Source organism: Amphiura filiformis, chromosome 19 (assembly GCF_039555335.1).
Source record: "Amphiura filiformis chromosome 19, Afil_fr2py, whole genome shotgun sequence".
NCBI classification, from domain to species: Eukaryota; Metazoa; Echinodermata; class Ophiuroidea; order Amphilepidida; family Amphiuridae; genus Amphiura; species Amphiura filiformis.
Genome location: NC_092646.1, coordinates 297295 through 313376, shown reverse-complemented (window position 1 = coordinate 313376; position 16082 = coordinate 297295). Strand labels below are relative to the sequence as shown.

Sequence of the window (16082 nt, the reverse complement as noted above, 5' to 3'; positions counted from 1 at the left end):
TTTCGATTATGCATGATTATGTGTATTACATTGCTCCATAGATAATGTGTTGTACTTTCGTTCCGGTGTACCAGAACGTAATTCAAATGTCACGATATTTTTGCTAAATAAATTAATCTGCAAGAAATTTTTTGTACATAAACATAATACAGCCAGAGGTTTCCAGTGGTATAACAATCTCAACATTTTTGATTTCAGTTGATTTCGATTATGCATGATGTGTATTACACTGCTCCATAGATAATGTGTTGTAATTTCGTTCCGGTGTACCAGAACGTAATTCAAATTTCACGATATTTTTGCTAAACAAATTAATCTGCAAGAAATTTTTTGTACATAAACATAATACAGCCAGAGGTTTCCAGTGGTATAACAATCTTAACATTTTTTGAGAATAGTGAGGGACGATGCTGTGGATTATGAAATGCCTAGCCGAGCCATATGATAGGCTTCTAAATCTATAAAGATTTTGACTATTATTTTGGATACTATTTTAGTAATTATCTGCTGTATGTTAATGCTCTGCATGCTAGCCATAAGCTTCAACATAAAAAGTCCAAGTTTTGAGATATTTTCTCAAAATATCAAGAGCTATCTAAAGAACCACTGAACCAATACTAGGCTTGTTTGTAGCCTACTCATTTTGATGCATTTTTGTACTCATTTTGATGCATTTTTTTTCATGTTGATTCCAAATATGGTAAATGAAAATTTACAATTCATGAATTGAATTTTTGAATTTTTGAAAAGACGTGTCGTCTGCAGTCCACACCTGCGTGGAGAGAATTAAGGGCCGTAATTAGCGCGCTTAAAATACTTTCGGGTGGCCGTCCAAACATTATTGTGTCGCGGCGTCTAAACATACATGCCATTGGATCCCTGATTAGTTTAGGATAGACCTGCAAACAATTCGAGATTGCCGCTACATACTGCACTCTAAAGTACAAGGATTTAAAAACAAATCCTTAGGATTGTAATTAGGGACCAATCAATTTTAGATTTAAAAATAATCTTATGGATTTGAATTTTTAATCTTAAGGTATTGAGAACATTGCAAATAGCTCACCAAACATTGACACGTGATCAGAACATTATTATCCCATGCTCATTTGAAACTAAATGTTGGTTGCTAAAGCAAAGGACTAATAAAAGTGCATACACTCGACTAAATGTGGAATTTCTATTTCCAAAATGATGATAACATAACTTCACGCGCGTGTCGACTGCAGACGACAAGTTTCAAAAACATTTTAAAAAATTCAAAAATTTCAGAAATGTAAATTTTCATGACCATAATGGAATCAGCATGACAAATGCATTAAAATGAGTACAAACAGCCTAGTGTTGATTCAGTAGTTCTTAAGATAGCTCTTGATATTTTGAGAAAATATTTCAAAACTTGAACTTTTTCCATTGAAGCGCATGTATTTTTCTTACCCCACAATCAGCCGTTATAGGGCTACACATTCCTAATTGACTGTTCATAGCAGCATTAGTATCTGAGTTGCATGCCAAGCCCTGGGTGTTTGCAGAGACGTCCCGCCATGTTCCAACGACTTCGTCGTTTTCTACACGTCTAGCTTGGAGGATAAAGCCTTTAAATGTTGAAGTGATTGAGTCTCCTTGACGGTCTCGAAGGGTAACTGAAATAATAATAATAAAGCTAAATTTATACTCCGTCGCTGAGCGACGAGCGATTGGTATTTGACCAATGAGAGAGCAAACTTTTGCCCACGCAACAAAGAGTGCTACACTTCATTGGCTAAAAAGCAATCAATCTCGCGTAGCGATTTAGTATAAATACAGCTTAAGTGACATTAGCATTGCAAATTCCTGAAGCATTGTGGGCGTCATCGGAGGTGGCTCCACAACATAGCAACAACAAATCTTCAGAGCAATAACATCTGCTGAAGATGCCGGTTGATCCGGTAAAAGCGTTCCGGTGAGTGTACTCAATTTGAGTAGGGTAGATAAATGATAATGAATAATAATTAAAGCAATTTCCCCGATAGGACACATTAAATTTGACAATTTTGAATTTGTATATAGCGATGGGTCCAAATTCCCCAAACCAAACTTGAGTACCCCTCGGCTATAGCTGCCGCAAATGAAATATATTGACTTACCCTCAACAGTTTGGGTAGGTATGTATGTTCCTCTACTACGTATTATTTCAAATGGGATTTGTGTTCCACCGGGTACAGTGCTTGCTCCATGACCACCGGAATCGGATGACGGGTTTGGGTTTAGTGATGAGCAGATATTTGCGTGGATATGCACCGGTGGCCCGGTTGGAAAGCTCACAACGCAATGTGCGGTGAGCAAGACCATCACACATGGTATAACGGCTGCTAACCGCATAGTGACTGGTGGATGGGGAGAAAATCTCCCGTCTGTAAAATAAGATAAGAAAGTGGCGCTCATTGGTTTATGCATTTTAAGGTTTATATTTAAAAAGAAAAACAACAAGAACCATAACTACCTACCTACCTACCTACCTACCTACCTACCTACCTACCTACTTACTTACCTACCTACCAGTCAGCTTCATGCATTTCTGCACATGCTTGGTTCAAGAGATGGTTCCAAGTCCTTCGGTCCAAAGCTGCAACCTCAGCCTCCTTTACAGTCTACCCTAGGTCCGGCCTTGAAATGTCTCTGTGTATGACGTCCCTCCATGATGTCTTTGGACGACCAGGTTTGCGTTTCCCATGGGTTGGCTTCCAAAGATAGAGCATTTTGGGGGTGCAGTCTTCATCCATTCGTTGCAGATGGCCAAACTACTGTTGGCTGTTCGCTTCCGGATAACTGATGTGAGTTGGGGCTGTTTGGTCTTGGATCGTATACAGCTATTTGATATATGTTGTGACCATATCACTCGAAGAATTTGCGTTGGCAGCGCATGTCAAAGGCATCCAGTCTAGCCTCGTCCCTCTCTGTGAGTGTCCAGCACTCAGTGGCATAAAGGAGTGCGGAGAGTACACAGGCATTGTAGAACTTCCGCTTGGTCTCCAGGTTGATGTTACGATCCTTCCACACCTTGTCCAGCTCTCTGAAGGCTCCTGTGGCTCTACCAATTCTGCTGTTCAGTTCTTTGACATTAGACCCGTCAGCACTGCAGTAGGCACCAAGGTACTTGAAATGGTCAACTACTTTGATGAGACCTTCATTGCCTAGGGGGACAGCTGATTTTGTAACATTGGATCGACTGATGGACATGATCTCTGTCTTCTTATAGCTCATCTAAAGTCCTAGTTTACCGGCGGTTGTCTCTGCCATCTTGGCATCAGTCTCTTCAAAGAGAGCTATATCATCAGCATAATCCAGATCAGCTAACTTTTCTTCTGTATATTTTGAACTTTTCTTTGGCAGTAGGGTTCATCCTGTTGTTTTCATCAACAGCCGTCTTCATGATGAAGTCAGTGGCTAGGCCAAAGAGTAATGGAGACCAGATATCACTCTATCACCTGATGATCTTGAACCAGCTAGAAAGGGTCCCTTCTGCTTTCACTGCACAGGTTATGTCCCGATATGAACTCCTTATGATGTTGATTATCTTGGGAGGGATGCCGTAGATGCGGAGAATTTCCCACAGGGAGGGCCTGTGCACTGAGTCACAAGCAGCCTTGAAGTCAATGAAATTAATGAGGCAGGGTTGAAGTCAATGAAATTAATGAGTGCTTGGTCCAAGCACTTCAATGATCTGGTTTATGCTGGAAATTTTGTCTTGACAAGAACGACCCTTTCTGAAGCCTACCTGGTTGTCTCTCATTTTCAGGTCCACTTCATCATTTACTCTCTAGAGTAGAATGGTGGAAAACACTTTTCCAGCGATGTCAATGTGGGTGATGCCTCGGTTGTTACTGCAGTAGGAGATGTCTCCCTTCTTTGGCAAGGGTAGTATTATGCCGTTTCCCCACTCTGCTGGTGTAACCTCATTCTTCCATACATGCTGGAGCAACTATTCTCTGATGATATCTCCACCATCCTTTAGGATTTCGGGAGTGATATTGGCTACTCCTGGAGCTTTGTTTCGCTTTAGAAGACCAAGGGCTTTATCAACCTCCTCCCTAACTGGTGGATCCATATTGAGTTTGGGTGAAGACAGAGAATAATATGGTTTCCTCAGGTTCATCAGCATTGAGCAGACCTTTGAAGTACTCAGACCATCTCTGAAGTCGTGCAACTTCATCCTTGTTGATGATGTTGCCATTGACATCTCTCCTGGAGGTTTTCCAATTAAGATGTTCTTCATTTGGTATACTTCTCTCATGTTGTTACTTCTGGCAGCAGACTCAAGATCATCAGCAATTTTACTGTACCATGCCTTCTTATCATTCCTTGGGCTTGCTCTTGCCTGCCTATTAAGCTCACGATAGTCACTGCCAAGTGATGGTTTGGCTCTCTTTCTCCTTGATATAAATTCCCTAGATTCGGCTCTTTCTCCTTGATATCAATTCCCTAGATTCAGCTCTTTCTCCTTGATATCAATTCCCTAGTTTTAAGGCACAACTTGACTACGTCCTGTACGCAGGAAGTTGAGGAATAGCATTCTCAATTGTTGCACCTACAACTTCTTCGCAAGCATTGGATCAGATCACCGTGTTGTTACAGCAAAAGTACGTCTCAGCTTGAGATCGAATGGCAAGACACCACCACGGAAGATCAGGTACAACTGTAGAGTTCATAAAAGAGTATATACTATATGCCCGGATACTATGTGAACTCAGCATGATCGAATCAGCGTAGGCCTATATCGTATAGCGAATACCGTATACCGTATACAATATACTCCTATGAGAACTCAGCCCCGGGAACTCAGCCTCCCGAAAGATGACAAAGCTACAGCTACGTTGTGAAAGTTAGGCTATACAGCTTTTCACTTTCCACACTTAATCCATCTTGGAATGGAAAGATGATAATTAAAAAAGTATGTACAAATTTATTTATTTTGACCAGAAATAACAATATTTGATTATTTTATCATGTTGTTATGGTGTGTAATTCAATGGAAATAGCCTCAATTCTGGCCACCATTTTGGACGCCATCTTGAATTGAAAAGATGCATGCTAATGAAACAAAATGGGTACATATTTATTTCTGTTCCCAAGAAACATTCATTCCATCGATTATTATGATTATGAGGGGCGGTCAGTAAGTAATGAAAGTTGTCTTGTGATTACGTCACAGCATTAGCATAAAAACAATGGTCTACTACAGCCACTGGCAGAAAACTATTTATTAAGAGAAATAAAATGCTGAAATGAGGTATTGTTGTATTTTTTTACATTTTCTCAGGAAAAGTACGGAGAGTGCTGCCTTTTGGAAATTGTAGTAGAACACAAACTTCCAGCTCACAAAACTACCTTTGTAGAGCTGTTAAGGTTTTAGTTAATTTATAATGTGTGGTCAATTGTGCTATTTTTGACAAAAATAAGGTTTTTTTTGTCTAAATATTTTGATATTGCCAACAATATAGGAAACGTGGGAATTAATTTTTTGCCAGTTCTGTTGACTAACCAACAAACATTACAAAATTATAATAGTTTAGATAAAATAACATAACAAATCACAATTTTGAATTTTCAGTACAAATCCTGTCAGTGACTCAAATCAATATGGGATGCCATTTGAAAATGGTAGGAATTCAAAATCATGTGTTTGGACCACTTCATTCTTGTACAAGTACATGTACATGTATTATATATGTTGTATACATTCGGTCTGCCATTCAAATTCTCCCAACAAACCTCATAGTATTTTCAAGCGCACCCATGCCAGAATTTTCACAACAGACAAAAGTTTATTTCGACATTGACCTACCACGAAACAAAACAATTCGATTTACTGACAATAGAACCGGTCATAACGTTACGCCCGACATTGTCAGACAAATAACTATTAAATGCGCATCAATGGCAACAAATATTTGACTGTATTCCTTGTGAAAGGTGCTGAAAAGGTGACTATTTTATCTGCATGGACAGGTGATTTTTAAGGGATCGCTCATTATTTACGCAAGGGGGGGCAAAGTGAATTTTAGAGGGGCAAAATCAACCAATTTTGCACAAAATTGCCGCAAAAGTGGACATTTTCGCGTAAATATTAAAGGTTTCATTTCGTGATCCACAACCTCAATTCCCACTTTTCTCGATAAAAAAAAAATAAATAAAAAATAACAAAAAATGCCACTGGAAACCTCCGGCTACATAATGTTTATGTACAGAAGAATTCTTGCAGATTAATTGGTTTAGCAAAAATTGTCAAATATTTGACTTACGTTCTGGTTAACCAGAATGAAATTACAACACGAGCAGTAGGCCTATAATAGGCCAACACGTAGGGCCTAATCACGCAAAACTCGCAAACGCGAATTTGGGAATAGGCTTTTATCGTAGATAGCTACTGAAAATGTCATAAAAAGAAGATGCTAGCATCACAAAATACCACTCCCCTGACGAAAATATTGAATGATACCTTAAATCGTGTAAAACTAAAAGGTGACTTCATTGACGATCGAGTCGAAAACACATGTATACGGGTGATTTTGAAGCTGTTAGGTTGTCCATTTGTTAAAATCTGAACCACTTTAGCCAAAAGGTGACATGCATAAGAAATGTTTTACTCGAAAGAAAAAGAGCAAGGTACATCAACTTGACAAGTAAAATACAGACTACGGTACACCGTGAGAGGGGGACAAAAACAGCAAATGTAGGTTATAAAATGTTCAATAGCCAAAAATTGGTACAATTACCGAATAACTTGCTAGACTAGAGTCCAGTCCTCGTTTACGGAGTTTAGGGTTTAGGGTTGGGATAAGGCAGTCTTGTAATAAGACTAGTAGACTTGCACCCTACCAGTTCCAATGCCCACAGAAGTGTCAAACCTGCAAAACCAACAAGGATCAATGGGAATACAAAAGTGCACTAGAACAATATGCACATAAACAGACATGATAAACCAAACAACCAATATAGGCACAAAACAGACAAAGTTCGAAGGCCAAAAATTGCCAATTCCAGAGCCCACAGAAGAGTCAGGAAAACAGCAGGCCTGCAAAAGAACACTCGAAGTGATGACAATCACTGTGCACATAGCAGACACACAAAACCAAACAGACAAAACAAACCGACGTTACGAACAGATTATACTGCTCTTCTTCAGGGACAGACAACAAAGTATTAAATCAAACAGCAAAAACCGTCATGGTGATGCTGTAGTTTAAAAATAAATTCAAGTAAAAAAAAGTGTAGTGAACTTGCTTTCTATGAGTAAAGACACCGCTTATTTTCAGTGGTGTAACTAGACATTTTCATTGGGGGGGGGGGGCAAGGGGGGCAAACATAATAAATGAGGGGGCAGGAATCCAGCACCTTTTGGCGACAAAAGAAGTGTATGGTACAAATGCGCGCGAAGCGCGCGAAAATTTTTGGCATATTGAAGCTAAACTGGTGACATATGGTAAAAAAGTGGAATAAATGCGCGCGAAGCGCGCAAAAATTTGTGTTTTTTAAGGTTAAAATGACCAGATATGAGGTTAATTAATAACTCTCAGAAGTAGGATTACTTTAACTTTTTCATTTGGGGGAAAAGGTTCAAAATGGGGGCTCCAGCCCCCCTACCCCCCCTGGTTACGCCACTGCTTATTTTGTCTTGTTTGCAACTGAGTTATATTTGAACTTGGCTTCAGTTAAAGGATTAAAAAATGTTTTCTTTACCATGTTTGCATTCGTAATGTGTATTGAACCAGCCAAAGTATAATTTAATACCAGTATACAATTTCTCAGGTTCATGGTAAATCGGGCACTATGTTGCCATTGCGGAGCAATTAGCAATACTTAGCAGACAGGCAAGATAATCATAACGTCAAAACCTATTATTGCTAAATTTAACTGCTATTCACTAAATATTTTGGGTCAATTTACAAGTACGACGGAATTTCAATTCTTTGTTCTATTTCACTAGGATCTACAACATGTTCATCTATCAGGGCACAGTTCTTTTAATAACCCCAACACAGTTGTACATTCATTGAATGACCTTTGAAAATTTGGGTACATAAACTCATAATCTGCAACTTTAGATCAAATTTTGCACTACCAGTGTTTAATTGAGGTTATTGAACTATGCCATTGGGATGAGGCCATTGTGGTCCATAGTGTTTATAACTTGTCGTTAACGTGGTGCTAAACGGTTACAGTCAGTTTTTGAAATATTTTATTTTCAAATTTTACAGTAAAAAATACAAATGCATTTATTGCAGAGGCTCTATTCAAATAATAGTCATGCATTTAACTTTCAACCAACAGGTTCTTCAAAAATGTTCAAAATATAATAAAATTATTGTGGTTGGAATGTTGTCTCTATTCAAATACAGAAAAAATACCATTTAACTTTCAACTCAACAGGCTTTTTAAATCATGTTCAAAATGCAGGAAAGGGTAATTTTGAGAACTGCAAATGTAATATTATACTTTAATGTATCCAAATTGACTCAGTCTCCCTTAGTTACACATAATTATAATTTCTTCTTGAGAATGTTAAGCTATGAAAAAAACACTTGAAATTGATGCAGCTATATAAGCTATAGTATTGTCATAATTGCTATAACGCGGACAGCGCAAAAGCTCCCATAAGGCGAATAGCAATTTTTCCTGTCATGTATTTTTCTTTCTTTCTTTTTTCATCCATAAAATGGTCGATTTACTCGGATTATCCTGGGTTTTCGTCCATACTGTTAAAGTTTCAAAAGCATAACTAAATAATTGATATCAATAAAATAATCCAGACTTGTCAAAATTCAATGCATGCATGTTGCAACATTTAGCGAAAAGATTCACCCTATTAAACTTTCACACTCGGTAACACAACTTGCGGCAAAGCTGGACCGTAAACTTCCACAAAAGATTTGCACTTGGCCTATACCTCAAAACTGAAATAATATTGAACTGTTGAGGTAAAATTAAAAGAATACTTCTTTTGTCATTGTCAAGGTTATCTGCCCTTGGTGTTGAGAATTGAATGATATCAATTCACGGTGTACATAATGGATATACAAGATATTTAAAGCCACAATTATAAACGACCTTTTCAAATAATTTTATTTGTAAGTTTTTTTTTTCAAACCTGATTTTTTTGTTATATTTGTAACCTAAATTTTGTATAATTATTTGTAATGTTTACACACAGATTCTAGAATCTGTGGTTTGCAAATGTCCCAACTTACACTTATTATTGGATTCAATCAAATTCATTTTGTTTTTAGGACAACAGAGGATGTTTGTATTGAGCCATAATTATGATTGGTCCCCATAGAACACCATAGTTAAGGTTATGTACGATGTATTGTTGGTCGAAGCAGCAGAAAAAAAGTAGTTCACAGCATCTTGCGAATGGTAGTGAGCTTTAGCAAAAATTGCATTGCTCAATTCATAGCGAACGTGTAGAAGAATTCAAATATCACAGATATACTTTTGTAGGTCCTGTGGTTCTTGAGTTATGTTGTAAATAGGGCTGAAACAACAACACTTTTGTAAAACGTACATAACTCATTAACAATAAATTAAGCAAGTTTTCAAAGTATATGATTTGTAGAATGAACTTTTGCAAAACACCAAAGTGTTATTTTTCAATAATATATTGATTCAGATGATGAAAATCGATTTTTTTTTTTTTGGCTGCTTCGGCCAACAATACCTCGTATACCCTTAAGCGGCTAAGATAGTAAGTGAGAGATTCTTCCATTTTACCGCATTAATTTGACTTAAAATATTAACCAGGAAACGTTTCTGGCAATAATATTTCATAAGATTTGGCGAAAATATCAAATTAAAATTTGACCGAAATCGTATAAGGCTTTAATATTGGTACCACTATGAGCAGAAACGGGGAACCATCCAGTTTATATTAGATATTTTACGTCAAAAGACGAAGACATTTATGTAACATAATAATTAGTTTGTTGAAAAATTAGGAAAACAAAATCAACAGCAACAATATCAAATGCGGAGATTTAGATTTACATAATCATGAAAATAAATTTGTATTTAGGATTTGATCTCATTTGATTTCATCTGATCTAACTGATTTTATTTTATCTTATTTTATCAGGCTTGTCTCATCATATCTTATTTAATATCTTATTCTATCTTATCTTATTCTATTTTAAGTATCTTATCTTTTAATTATCTTATCTTATTGTGTCTGATCTTGTCTTATTTTATGTTATTATCTTATCTTTTAATTATCTTGTCGTGGATTGTATTATTTTATCTCATTTTATTTTAATTATCTTATCTTTTAATTATCTTATCTTATTATGTTATCTTGTCTTATTTTATCTCATTTTATTTTAATTATCTTATCTTTTAATTATCTTATCTTTTAATTATCTTATCTTTTAATTATCTTATCTTTTAATTATCTTATCTTTTAATTATCTTATCTTTTAATTATCTTATATTATTGTGTCTTATCTTGTCTTATTTTATCTCATTTTATTTTAATTATCTTATCTTTTAATTATCTTATCTTATTATGTCTTATCTTGTCTTATTTTATCTCATTTCATTTTAATTATCTTATATTATTGTGTCTTATCTTGTCTTATTTTATCTCATTTTATTTTAATTATCTTATCTTGTCTTGTCTTGTTAAAAGTTTTATTTATTTTATTTATCGTATCATAACTTATCATATCGTATATCTTATCTTATTTAAATTTTATTCGAATTTGTGCAGGCTTAAAAACCAAAGCAAATGGTTTGACCAGTGGCGTTTTTTCAAGATGTTCTCCAAAAATTTAGAAAAGGTAATATTTGCACAATTGCGGAAATTTTCCAGTATTTGGCATAATGATTTAATTTGATTTAAGGGTACACGAGGTATTGTTGGTCGAAGCAGCCAAAAATTCGATTTTCATTAGGTTTATCTAAATCAATATAGCCTATTATTGAAAAATAACACTTCGATTTTTTGCGAAAGTTCATTCTACAAATCATGTACTTTAAAAACGTGCTTGATTTATTGTTTTTAATGAGTTAAAAGTGTTGTTTAAGCCCTCTTTACAACATAACTCAAGAACCACAGGACCTACAAAAGTATATCTGTGATATTTGTATTCTTCTGCACACTCACTATGAAATGATCAATGCGATTTTTGCCATATCACTACATGTACCATTCGCAAGATGCTTTGAACTACCAAATCAAAAAAATAGTTGCTAACTTTAAATATACGTGTTATTACAAAGACAGTTTGTGTCATACGTTGCACTGCAAAAACAAGTGTTTATATTTAAACACCATATTGTGTTTATCAGAGCAACACTTAATAAACACATAATTCATGTTAATGGTCTAACACTAATGTTCATAAATTAACACTTGGTGTTATATTACAAACACTAATGTTTGTAATATAACACCAAGTGTTAATTTATGAACATTAGTGTTAGAACCATTAACATTAGTGTTAGACCATTAACATGAATTATGTGTTTATTAAGTGTTGCTCTGATAAACACATATGGTGTTTAAATATAAACACTTGTTTTTGCAGTGTGCCTTATATATGAGACTATTGCATTGTCACCACTCCGTTGTGAATTTTGATTTTTAGAAACAGAAACTTTTTGCAGAAAACGTTGAAATGTCGTGTTATGATATTATAAATGATATAGAAATGTTTTAACAACATTCAAAAAACGTTTTTGAAAATTTGATGCAAAACATTTCAACAGAATGTTATTTCAGTGTTGATATAATATTTTGCAAAACTGCTTGCCCAAAATATTTTACAGTAACGTTTTATATAACCCGACATTTAAACTGTTAACAAAACGTTTCGAATAAATGACATTTTTGTGTTTTCTGGGTAGGGTACCACTTATATGACACTCTTCCATGCACTATATTAAAACAATAAAATAATACTTACAAGCACTATCACCTATAATAATCCTTATTCCCTCCAATATAGATCCATACCAAAGACAACAGCCATTCAAATTATAAAATTATTATAGACGACTCGGATACAGTAATACGAACTTGCACACCTATTTCGGGTCACCAAGTTTGATATAATTCTCGGCCTGGGCAATGTGCTTTCATGCATGGTAAAGGAAAGGTGAATACAAAATTAATGCACCATTGTCAGTGGCGGCGGCGGAAGCAGTAAAATTTAGAGGGGACGAGCATAATTTTTGTTCCGATTTTACTGGGACGTTTTTGCTAGCGGAGAGAGCGATTTTTTTTCCAATTTTTAACTATTTCAGCCCAAAATTCGGGGAAATTTTGCTCTTTAGTATGGCTAAGTGCGGGCGAATGGCGCAAATGTACCATCTAACATATGGCTAGGGTTTATGGTTGGGGTTATCGTATTTCGGGGTTTTGTGGTTTCAAAAAAATAAACACGCGTCTCCCCCTGAAAAATTTAGTGGGGCGAGTCTCCTCTGCTCCGCCCTATATCCATCAGCTTCCCTCCGCCGTATATGACTAATGAACAAATAATGGAGTTAATAACTTCGCAACCCTTTGCAACCAAGTATGCCAGAGAATTCGGGATTTCAGGGCTCAGGTTTCAGGGCTGTTCCAGTTGAAATTATTCATAGGCCTATTCCCTGTGGAAGCCTGACCTTAACTCCCACACAGGGGTTGTAATTTTCAAATGGAGTCACCCATTCGGGTAGCCCCATTTGAAATTCACACTCCCTGTGCACGCCATGTCACGTCTTACATAGGTGGTCTATATAGAATTTAACTAGAATAGCCCCATTTATGTCAGTATGGTTAGGTACTATAGGCCTACTGAGTAAGGGATTATATCAAAACTCGACTGGCGGTCGACCGCCGTTCCTGACAGTTCCGTCCGGTTGGAGGTGAGTCGGTTTCCATTGTTCTAAACCGGCGGTCAAGATTTGATTTCATCCCTAAGTTGGTAATAACTCAATCATCGACATTGGATGCCTTAGCGGCAGTTGAGATTAGATTAAGACGACCCACATAGGCAGGGGCTATTTTAACGTGTCTCACTGTCACGTTCGTGCAATGAGATAATATTCGTGCAGTGACAATTAACAATCCGTGTAGATATGCTTTAATAGCAGACAATGGTAGAGCCTTTCTTATGGTCACATTCAGGTAAAAATGTCAATTTTTTATTTTTGAAACGCACTCTACTTCATCAACACTTTTATCTCATTGCACGAACGTGACAGTGAGACACGTTAAAATAGCCCCATGCACATAGGCCTATATAGGCTGACAGTGAAATGTTCACTTGATTGGTTGGGAGTGCGTGGCCTTCTATTCTTCTTTCCTTGATCGATCTTTAAGCGACGAAAAAAGAAAACCCTGGCATTTGAAAAAAATATTGACGTCAATGTAAGCATCATGTTACAACACTATTTTCTAATTGCCAAAGAGGGGCTTTTCACTTGCACAATTTTTTTAGACAGGCTGTATAGTGCCCTCTATATCTTATGCGATACTTTTTCCCACCCGGCCCAGGCAATGTTTTAAAAATATTTTGAGGTTATTTTGAGTGATATGTGCCCTTATTCTTATACTGCCCTCTACACATTTCGTGTAATGGCAATACACCGTGTTATAACATACTGCCCTCTGTGAAAGGGTGGCATTAAAAGATATATGTGTGACCATCCTCCACAACTTCCTATACTGCCCTCTACATTTTTCGTGTAATGGCAATACACCGTGTATGAGTGATGCAATGTACCAAATCTATGCCTATCATGACTCTTACACCTGGATTTGTAATTCCTGTGGTCTTCCAAATTTTGCCCAATCATTCTTTGATGAATTTGAACTGTCAAACCGTTTTGAAAGTCTTGTCGACTTTGCAAGCTCGTCAGGTACCACTGTCAACAGTACCATTGGAAGTGATTTTGGCTCTCCGAAATACACTTCTAGCCCAGCGAAGTTGGCACCAAAGAAACCTAATCGCCATTCCAAAGGTGTCTCAAAGACTAATAAAACTGTTAAAAAACCAGATTTTAAGACAAAACCTCTTAAAATTATCAATGTAAATTGCCAAGGTGTCAAGCCAAAACTGCCTCAGTTTTTGTCTATGCTCGACGAAGAGGATCCTGACATTGTAGTGGGAACGGAGTCGTGGCTAACTGATGATGTTACCAATGGTGAAATTTTCCCCCCAATCTTCCAGATTTTTCGGAAGGATAGATCAAACAATTTGGGGAGAGGAGGCGTTTTTATCGCTGTTAAAAATTCCCTGGTAGCTACCGAAAAAACTGATCACTCCTTGTCATGTGAACTCGCATGGATAAGCATCCAAATTAAGGGTGCAAAACCACCGTATATTGGTGGTCTTTACAGAACCCCAGATAACTCTGTGACTGATTTCACTCAATGAACTTCAATGCTCGTTGGAAAAACTTCCAAAAAACGCTCATGTTCTGCTTCTGGGAGATTTCAATCTGCCGGATGTAAATTGGCCAAATTCCCACTTCATACCAGGTGGTCGCTACCCAACTGCAAGTAAACTCATGCTGCAAATAGCTTCTGAAAATCATCTTTTTCAAGTTGTTGACAAACCGACCAGAATAAAAATATTTTGGATTTGTGTTTTTGTACAAACATATCGCTGGTTCATGATGCTCAGGTTAAAACCGGTATTAGCGATCATGACTTTGTGGTTGTGAATGTTAACATGGTGCCCCACAGAAACAAAACCCAGCGTCGTAGGATTTTCATGTATCATAAAGGGGATTTTGGACAGATTAGCGAACTTATCAGTGAACTTAACAAATCCCTCACTCCAACCAAATTGGCGTCGTGTTCAGTTGAAGAACTATGGACATCGTTTAAGGATACTGTTGGTGACGCTATTGATAAGCACATACCATCTAAACTGAGTTCAACCCGTCAGCATTTACCGTGGCTTGATAGATCATTGAAGCGTGCAATCAGACGTAAACAACGTTTGTATAACAGGGCAAACAGAACTGGAATCCAACAACATTGGGAGGATTTTAAGGTCCTACGAAGATCTCTCGATAGGGACATTAGAAAATCGTACTGGCAATATGTCAGTTATGTTGTCGGAAATAGTTTGGAGGAAAATGACACTAAACCTTTCTGGCGCTTCATCAAGGCAACAAAACAGCATGCCTTTGGAGTCGCGGGATTAGCCACTGGTAACGGTGATCAAATAGCATCCACAGCAGAAGAGAAAGCAAATCTTCTGAATCGCCAATTCCAATCAGTTTTCACTGAGGAAAATCTGCAAAACATTCCAAAGATGGGAAAGTCAAATATCCCATCAATGCCCTGCATCAATGTCACTATCCCTGGTGTCAAGAAGCTTCTTGATGAGATCAAAGTCAACAAAGCTGCAGGCCCGGATGGCCTTCCTGCAAGGGTCTTTAAGGAATGTTCCTCTGCAATCGCCCCCGTCTTACAAAAACTCTTTCAGAAATCGCTGGAAACTGGAGATCTCCCAAAAAACTGGCTTGAAGCCAATGTGACGCCGTTGTTTAAGAAGGGTGACCGTTCATCTCCATCGAATTATAGACCTGTTTCTCTGACTGCAATCGCCTGTAAGCTACTTGAACATATTGTGTTCCACCACGTTATGGCCCATTTAGAAAAGCATCATGTTTTGACTGACCATCAGCATGGCTTTAGAAAGGGTCGTTCTTGTAAAACTCAATTAGCACTTACTGTTGAAGACTTGGCTTAAGTCCCTTGATTTGCAGGGGCAAACAGATATGGTTATCTTGGACTTTAGTAAAGCTTTTGACGTAGTACCACATCAGCGATTGCTAAATAAGATCCATCACTATGGAATTAGAGGTCAACTTCACAAATGGCTATCATCCTTCTTGACATCTAGATTTCAACGTGTTGTTCTTGATGGAAGTGTATCTGAACGCATTAAAGTAACTTCTGGCGTTCCGCAAGGAACGGTCCTAGGGCCGCTCCTCTTTTTGTTATACATTAACGACTTGCCTGACAAAATAACATCTGTCCGTTTGATGGCCGATGACTGTGTCATGTACCGTAGGATTCATTCAGAGTCTGATTGTCAGCAGCTGCA

The 16082-nt window shown here is 37.2% G+C and overlaps 1 long non-coding RNA gene across 1 annotated transcript; it reads right to left on the bottom strand.

Moving 5' to 3' along the window:
• Positions 1-1443: 1443 nt before the first annotated feature.
• Positions 1444-12049, bottom strand: LOC140140336 (uncharacterized). Its single transcript, XR_011857258.1, has 3 exons — positions 11940-12049; positions 2127-2393; positions 1444-1643 (listed from the first exon to the last, which is right to left on the bottom strand). It is a non-coding gene; the product is annotated as an uncharacterized lncRNA (long non-coding RNA).
• Between the last annotated feature and the right edge of the window lie 4033 nt (positions 12050-16082).